At 43.6% G+C, this 7,757-nt stretch overlaps 1 pseudogene; it reads right to left on the bottom strand.

Moving 5' to 3' along the window:
- Positions 1–6,998: 6,998 nt before the first annotated feature.
- LOC134968212 (5S ribosomal RNA) lies at positions 6,999–7,117 on the bottom strand (annotated as a pseudogene).
- Between the last annotated feature and the right edge of the window lie 640 nt (positions 7,118–7,757).

The raw sequence follows: 7,757 nt of genomic DNA, 5'->3' as shown, positions 1-7,757 counted from the left end.
AATGTTCTTTCATTACAGACCCAACAAATCAGGATAACAATCAGCAGGACCCCCAGCATGACTCACAAATGGAGGATACATTTGTTTTGAATTTAGAGTCAATCAATCCACCCATAACAACACCACATGTGAATACACATCCACGACAAACCATCCCTGCGCCACAAATTAGTCCACCATCACCACAAGTCCAGACACAGGATCAGGTTTTTTTGGAGCACTTGAACAAAACAGCAGTAACTTGGATTGTCTGCGTAGACAGACTCAATTTATAGGCATGTATTCTATTTATGGTGCTGGCACATCATATACCCAGAATCAGTTGCAATATTAGAGACAATGTTCAAGTCACTAGAATTGCTAACACACTTGAATTAGATCAGACAACACACATATGATGGACACATTCCAGAGAATAATGGATGAACAACAGAGACAGAACCAAAACTACCTTCACATTTTGGACAACAACCAAATGTTACTTCGGAGCATCAACCGTATTATGGAGAGTCATACTGCAGCAACAACAACAAGAGACCTCAGTGCGACACTGAGTAACCTAAGCCAACACCTCACAACACAACAATGTGAACAATCAAGCAACAGCTCAGGGACACCAACTCCATTAAGTTCCACAGTTACTTCCTCACCAAGGCGCTCAACTCGTACACGGCCAGACGTCACTGGGAAAGGTGCAGCTTCCTCAAAAGGAGGAAAAATAAATAAACTGTTGTGTGGGAGTTCATTATGTTGGAAAAACAATAACACGTTAAGTTTTTCACTATCAAAGTCAGAGTAATTGTCATGTTTTCTCATTGTTTCAAGGCCATCTATACTCTTCTTTACAGTATGACCAAAACTCATTATTACAAAGCCATCTATACTCTTCTTTACAGTATGACCAACACTCATTATTGCAAGGCCATCTCTACTCTTCTTTAGGGTGTAGTACGGTATGCCGGCGCTCGGGCTCCCGGCGACCAGCATATTGGCGCCGGGAGCCCGACCGCCGGCATACAACAGCAGGGCGAGCGCAAAGGAGCCCCTTGCGGGCTCGCTGCACTCACCACGCTGCGGGCACGGTGGCATGCTACGCATGCCACACTATTTTATTCTCCCTCCAGGGGGGTCGTGGACCCCCACGAGGGAGAATAGCTGTCGGTATGCCGGGTATCAGGATTCCGGCGCCGGTATACTGTGCGCCAGGATCCCGACATTCGGCATACTGAAGACCACCCCTTCTTTACAGTATGACCAAAACTCAGTATTACAAGGCCATTTATACTCTTCTTTATAGTATGACCAGAACTCAGTATTACAAGGCCATTTATACTCTTTATTACAATAACAACAATTCTCATTAAGTCAAGGTCATTTTTTCTCTTTAAAACAATGCCATGTTTAAACTAGAGATGAGCGGGTTCGGTTCCTCGGAATCCGAACCCGCCCGAACTTCAGGTTTTTTTACACGGGGCCGAGCGACTCGGATCTTCCCGCCTTGCTCGGTTAACCCGAGCGCGCCCGAACGTCATCATCCCGCTGTCAGATTCTCACGAGGCTCGTATTCTATCGCGAGACTCGGATTCTATATAAGGAGCCGCGCGTCGCCGCCATTTTTCACACGTGCATTGAGATTGATAGGGAGAGGACGTGGCTGGCGTCCTCTCCGTTTAGACTAGAGTACTAGAGAGAGACACAAATTTTGGGGAGCATATTATTAGGAGGAGTACTACTTGCTGCTGATAGTGTGACCAGTGACCACCAGTTTAATTAATCCGTTCTCTGCCTGAAAAAAAACGATACACAGTGTGACACAGTCACATACCATATCTGTGCTCAGCCCAGTGTGCTGCATCATAGGTAATACTGTATATCATTATCTGACTGTGCTGAGTGCTCACTGCTCACACAGCTTAATTGTGGGGAGACTGGGGAGCAGTTATAGCAGGAGTACATATTTTAAGTACAGTGCACACTTTTGCTGCCAGAGTGCCACTGCCAGTGTGACTGACCAGTGACCACTGACCACCAGTATTGTGATTGTCTGCTGACCACCAGTATATTGTGATTGTCTGCCTGAAAAAGTTAAACACTCGTCGTGTGGTGTTTTTATAAACGCATTCTGCAGACAGTGTCCAGCAGGTCCGTCATTACATAATATATACCTGTCCGGCTGCAGTACTAGTGTGATATATATATATTTTAATTTTATCTCATTATCATCCAGTCTATATTAGCAGCAGATACAGTATGGTAGTCCACGGCTGTAGCTACCTCTGTGTCGGCAGTCGCTCGTCCATCCATAATTGTATACCACCTACCCGTGTTTTTTTTTTTTTCTATCTTCTTGATACTAGTAGCTTACTTTAGGAGTCTGCAGTGCTGACAGACAGTGTCCAGCAGGTCCGTCATTACATAATATATACCTGTCCGGCTGCAGTACTAGTGTGATATATATATATATTTTAATTTTATCTCATTATCATCCAGTCTATACTAGCAGCAGACACAGTACGGTAGTCCACGGCTGTAGCTACCTCTGTGTCGGCAGTCGCTCGTCCATCCATAATTGTATACCACCTACCCGTGGTTTTTTTTTTCTATCTTCTTGATACTAGTAGCTTACTTTAGGAGTCTGCAGTGCTGACAGACAGTGTCCAGCAGGTCCGTCATTACATAATATATACCTGTCCGGCTGCAGTACTAGTGTGATATATATATATATTTTAATTTTATCTCATTATCATCCAGTCTATATTAGCAGCAGACACAGTACGGTAGTCCACGGCTGTAGCTACCTCTGTGTCGGCAGTCGCTCGTCCATCCATAATTGTATACCACCTACCCGTGGTTTTTTTTTTCTATCTTCTTGATACTAGTAGCTTACTTTAGGAGTCTGCAGTGCTGACAGACAGTGTCCAGCAGGTCCGTCATTACATAATATATACCTGTCCGGCTGCAGTACTAGTGTGATATATATATATATATTTTAATTTTATCTCATTATCATCCAGTCTATATTAGCAGCAGACACAGTATGGTAGTCCACGGCTGTAGCTACCTCTGTGTCGGCAGTCGCTCGTCCATCCATAATTGTATACCACCTACCCGTGGTTTTTTTTTTCTATCTTCTTGATACTAGTAGCTTACTTTAGGAGTCTGCAGTGCTGACAGACAGTGTCCAGCAGGTCCGTCATTACATAATATATACCTGTCCGGCTGCAGTACTAGTGTGATATATATATATATTTTAATTTTATCTCATTATCATCCAGTCTATATTAGCAGCAGACACAGTACGGTAGTCCACGGCTGTAGCTACCTCTGTGTCGGCAGTCGCTCGTCCATCTATAATTGTATACCACCTACCCGTGGTTTTTTTTTTTTCTATCTTCTTGATACTAGTAGCTTACTTTAGGAGTCTGCAGTGCTGACAGACAGTGTCCAGCAGGTCCGTCATTACATAATATATACCTGTCCGGCTGCAGTACTAGTGTGATATATATATATATTTTAATTTTATCTCATTATCATCCAGTCTATATTAGCAGCAGACACAGTCGCTCGTCATCCATAAGTATACTAGTATCCATCCATCTCCATTGTTTACCTGAGGTGCCTTTTAGTTGTGCCTATTAAAATATGGAGAACAAAAATGTTGAGGTTCCAAAAATAGGGAAAGATCAAGATCGACTTCCACCTCGTGCTGAAGCTGCAGCCACTAGTCATGGCCGAGACGATGAAATGCCAGCAACCTCGTCTGCCAAGGCCGATGCCCAATGTCATAGTACAGAGCATGTAAAATCCAAAACACCAAATATCAGTAAAAAAAGGACTCAAAAATCTAAAATAAAATTGTCGGAGGAGAAGCGTAAACTTGCCAATATGCCATTTACCACACGGAGTGGCAAGGAACGGCTGAGGCCCTGGCCTATGTTCATGGCTAGTGGTTCAGCTTCACATGAGGATGGAAGCACTCAGCCTCTCGCTAGAAAAATGAAAAGACTTAAGCTGGCAAAAGCACAGCAAAGAACTGTGCGTTCTTCGAAATCACAAATCCACAAGGAGAGTCCAATTGTTTCGTTTGCGATGCCTGACCTTCCCAACACTGGACGTGAAGAGCATGCGCCTTCCACCATTTGCACGCCCCCTGCAAGTGCTGGAAGGAGCACCCGCAGTCCAGTTCCTGATAGTCAGATTGAAGATGTCAGTGTTGAAGTACACCAGGATGAGGAGGATATGGGTGTTGCTGGCGCTGGGGAGGAAATTGACAAGGAGGATTCTGATGGTGAGGTGGTTTGTTTAAGTCAGGCACCCGGGGAGACACCTGTTGTCCGTGGGAGGAATATGGCCATTGACATGCCTGGTGAAAATACCAAAAAAATCAGCTCTTCGGTGTGGAAGTATTTCAACAGAAATGCGGACAACAGGTGTCAAGCCGTGTGTTGCCTTTGTCAAGCTGTAATAAGTAGGGGTAAGGACGTTAACCACCTCGGAACATCCTCCCTTATACGTCACCTGCAGCGCATTCATCATAAGTCAGTGACCAGTTCAAAAACTTTGGGCGACAGCGGAAGCAGTCCACTGACCAGTAAATCCCTTCCTCTTGTAACCAAGCTCACGCAAACCACCCCACCAACTCCCTCAGTGTCAATTTCCTCCTTCCCCAGGAATGCCAATAGTCCTGCAGGCCATGTCACTGGCAATTCTGACGAGTCCTCTCCTGCCTGGGATTCCTCCGATGCATCCTTGAGTGTAACGCCTACTGCTGCTGGCGCTGCTGTAGTTGCTGCTGGGAGTCGATGGTCATCCCAGAGGGGAAGTCGTAAGACCACTTTTACTACTTCCACCAAGCAATTGACTGTCCAACAGTCCTTTGCGAGGAAGATGAAATATCACAGCAGTCATCCTGCTGCAAAGCGGATAACTGAGGCCTTGGCATCCTGGGCGGTGAGAAACGTGGTTCCGGTATCCATCATTACTGCAGAGCCAACTATAGACTTGATTGAGGTACTGTGTCCCCGGTACCAAATACCATCTAGGTTCCATTTCTCTAGGCAGGCGATACCGAAAATGTACACAGACCTCAGAAAAAGACTCACCAGTGTCCTAAAAAATGCAGTTGTACCAAATGTCCACTTAACCACGGACATGTGGACAAGTGGAGCAGGGCAGACTCAGGACTATATGACTGTGACAGCCCACTGGGTAGATGTATTGACTCCCGCCGCAAGAACAGCAGCGGCGGCACCAGTAGCAGCATCTTGCAAACGCCAACTCTTTCCTAGGCAGGCTACGCTTTGTATCACCGCTTTCCAGAATACGCACACAGCTGAAAACCTCTTACGGCAACTGAGGAAGATCATCGCAGAATGGCTTACCCCAATTGGACTCTCCTGTTGATTTGTGGCATCGGACAACGCCAGCAATATTGTGTGTGCATTAAATATGGGCAAATTCCAGCACGTCCCATGTTTTGCACATACCTTGAATTTGGTGGTGCAGAATTATTTAAAAAACGAGAGGGGCGTGCAAGAGATGCTGTCGGTGGCCAGAAGAATTGCGGGACACTTTCGGCGTACAGGCACCACGTACAGAAGACTGGAGAAACACCAAAAACGCCTGAACCTGCCCTGCCATCATCTGAAGCAAGAAGTGGTAAAGAGGTGGAATTCAACCCTCTATATGCTTCAGAGGTTGGAGGAGCAGCAAAAGGCCATTCAAGCCTATACAACTGACCACGATATAGGAGGTGGAATGCACCTGTCTCAAGCGCAGTGGAGAATGATTTCAACGTTGTGCAAGGTTCTGCAACCTTTTGAACTTGCCACACGTGAAGTCAGTTCAGACACTGCCAGCCTGAGTCAGGTCATTCCCCTCATCAGGCTTTTGCAGAAGAAGCTGGAGACATTGAAGGAGGAGCTAACACTGAGCGATTCCGCTAGGCATGTGGGACTTGTGGATGGAGCCCTTAATTCGCTTAACAAGGATTCACGGGTGGTCAATCTGTTGAAATCAGAGCACTACATTTTGGCCACCGTGCTCGATCCTAGATTTAAAACCTACGTTGTATTTCTCTTTCCGGCAGACACAAGTCTGCAGGGGTTCAAAGAACTGCTGGTGAGAAAATTGTCAAGTCAAGCGGAACGCGACCTGTCAACATCTCCTCCTTTGTTAACAGAAATTTGGTTTGGTTCCGCACAGGAAAAATGTGGTAATGATGAACATAGATTAATACACAGATTGTAGAAAACTGTTCAGGGAATGACCAACGATACTAAGTTTAAATTTAAAGATTCTTAATGAAGACATCTAAATAATTATTTGAGTTGGTGGTGCTCCCAGAGTCAGTAATGGTTAAGCAAAGAGAAGAAAAAAGAAAGACTCTGTGTTGGGGCACGCTTAGAAATTTGAAATAAGTTTATTAAAACTTAACATTTAATTAATAACGAATAAAAGTAATGAGGAGTTTGATACAAAAGAATTGTTCAAGAACACAAAGTAAACATATATATTGACAGAAATCAGGATAAGCCTGATACAAAATTATGGGCACCTGTGGTGAAAAATATACTGAAAAACATAAAAAATTACAAAAAATTAATATTATTAAGGTGCCTGAGTTAATCAAAATTCAAAATTGGAGTAGAGGTAAATGATATGTACATATAATCACCGCAGTGATAATTATAGGTAAGCACCTAGTCTAAAACCTCATGAGAATAGATGAGAGGCACAAAGGTTCATAATTGAATTGTCAAATGACTGAGGGTAATCACCTGGTAGAGATTCTGTTTGCTAAAAGGCTAGATCCTTATAGATAACAAAGCATTTAAGATAAAAGTATGATTATTAAAGATACAAAAGAGCATTGATAAATAAGCCTAAAGGCAAAGCCAATTGTAGATAAATAGAAGGTTTGCGGGAAAGTTGGATAAGGAATAGGTAAGTTTCAGAAGTTGCTCTAACACTTCTGCTGTTTGTGATCAGAGGTCACAATCTTACTGCACCTGATATTCCCAAGAGGTCACCCTACTAGGTACTGATCAGGCTTATCAGCGCTTAGCTTCCAAGGTCGGATGAGATTGGGCGTTGCTGCTGAAATATGGCAGTAATAAACACTAGGACACAAATGAGAGAGTGTAATGAGTAGTGAGCAACAAGGTACTTCTGCTGTCCAGTTTCTAGCGCAGATTCTCTGTTGCTGTGAGCATTGCAGAGAGTGGTCTCGCATCTGGATGAGAGGGTACTAAAAATAGAAGTGAGATATGCTCAGAATAGGGAGGAAACCCTGCCTTCTGCTGTCCACTGTCTTATATAGATATATAGCGGACAGTGGATGAGAGAGGTGGGTTAGGCTTACCTATTGAGAAAAAGGGTGGTGGGAAAATTAGAAGAAGGAGGAGAAATGGTAATGTGGTGAGATCACAAATTAACAAAAAATTAAGTAAATTATGAAATAAAACAATCATGAAATCAACGATTAATTGGAAAAAGGAAAGTAAACACAGGCTGCATGGTAAAGGCTTACCAAAATGGGTATAAGACCCTGTTTATGCAGAAAGGATTCTGCAAAAAAGTATTACATTTAAAAGGAAATACCAGAAAATGGTTTAGAACAATAATTAAGGATCAAAAATAGCAAACATGGAAAAAAACAATATTGATTATATATCAGTATCAGTTAAATAACTGGAGTCCAAATGGGCACATACAATACCAGGGAGTCCCAAAAGTGATCTGAGCTAGAAAGAGTT

The sequence above is a fragment of the Pseudophryne corroboree genome, chromosome 10 (assembly GCF_028390025.1).
Source record: "Pseudophryne corroboree isolate aPseCor3 chromosome 10, aPseCor3.hap2, whole genome shotgun sequence".
In the NCBI taxonomy this organism is placed as follows: Eukaryota; Metazoa; Chordata; class Amphibia; order Anura; family Myobatrachidae; genus Pseudophryne; species Pseudophryne corroboree.
Note: the sequence above shows the minus strand (reverse complement) of the source record. Positions and strands in the feature narration are given on the sequence as shown.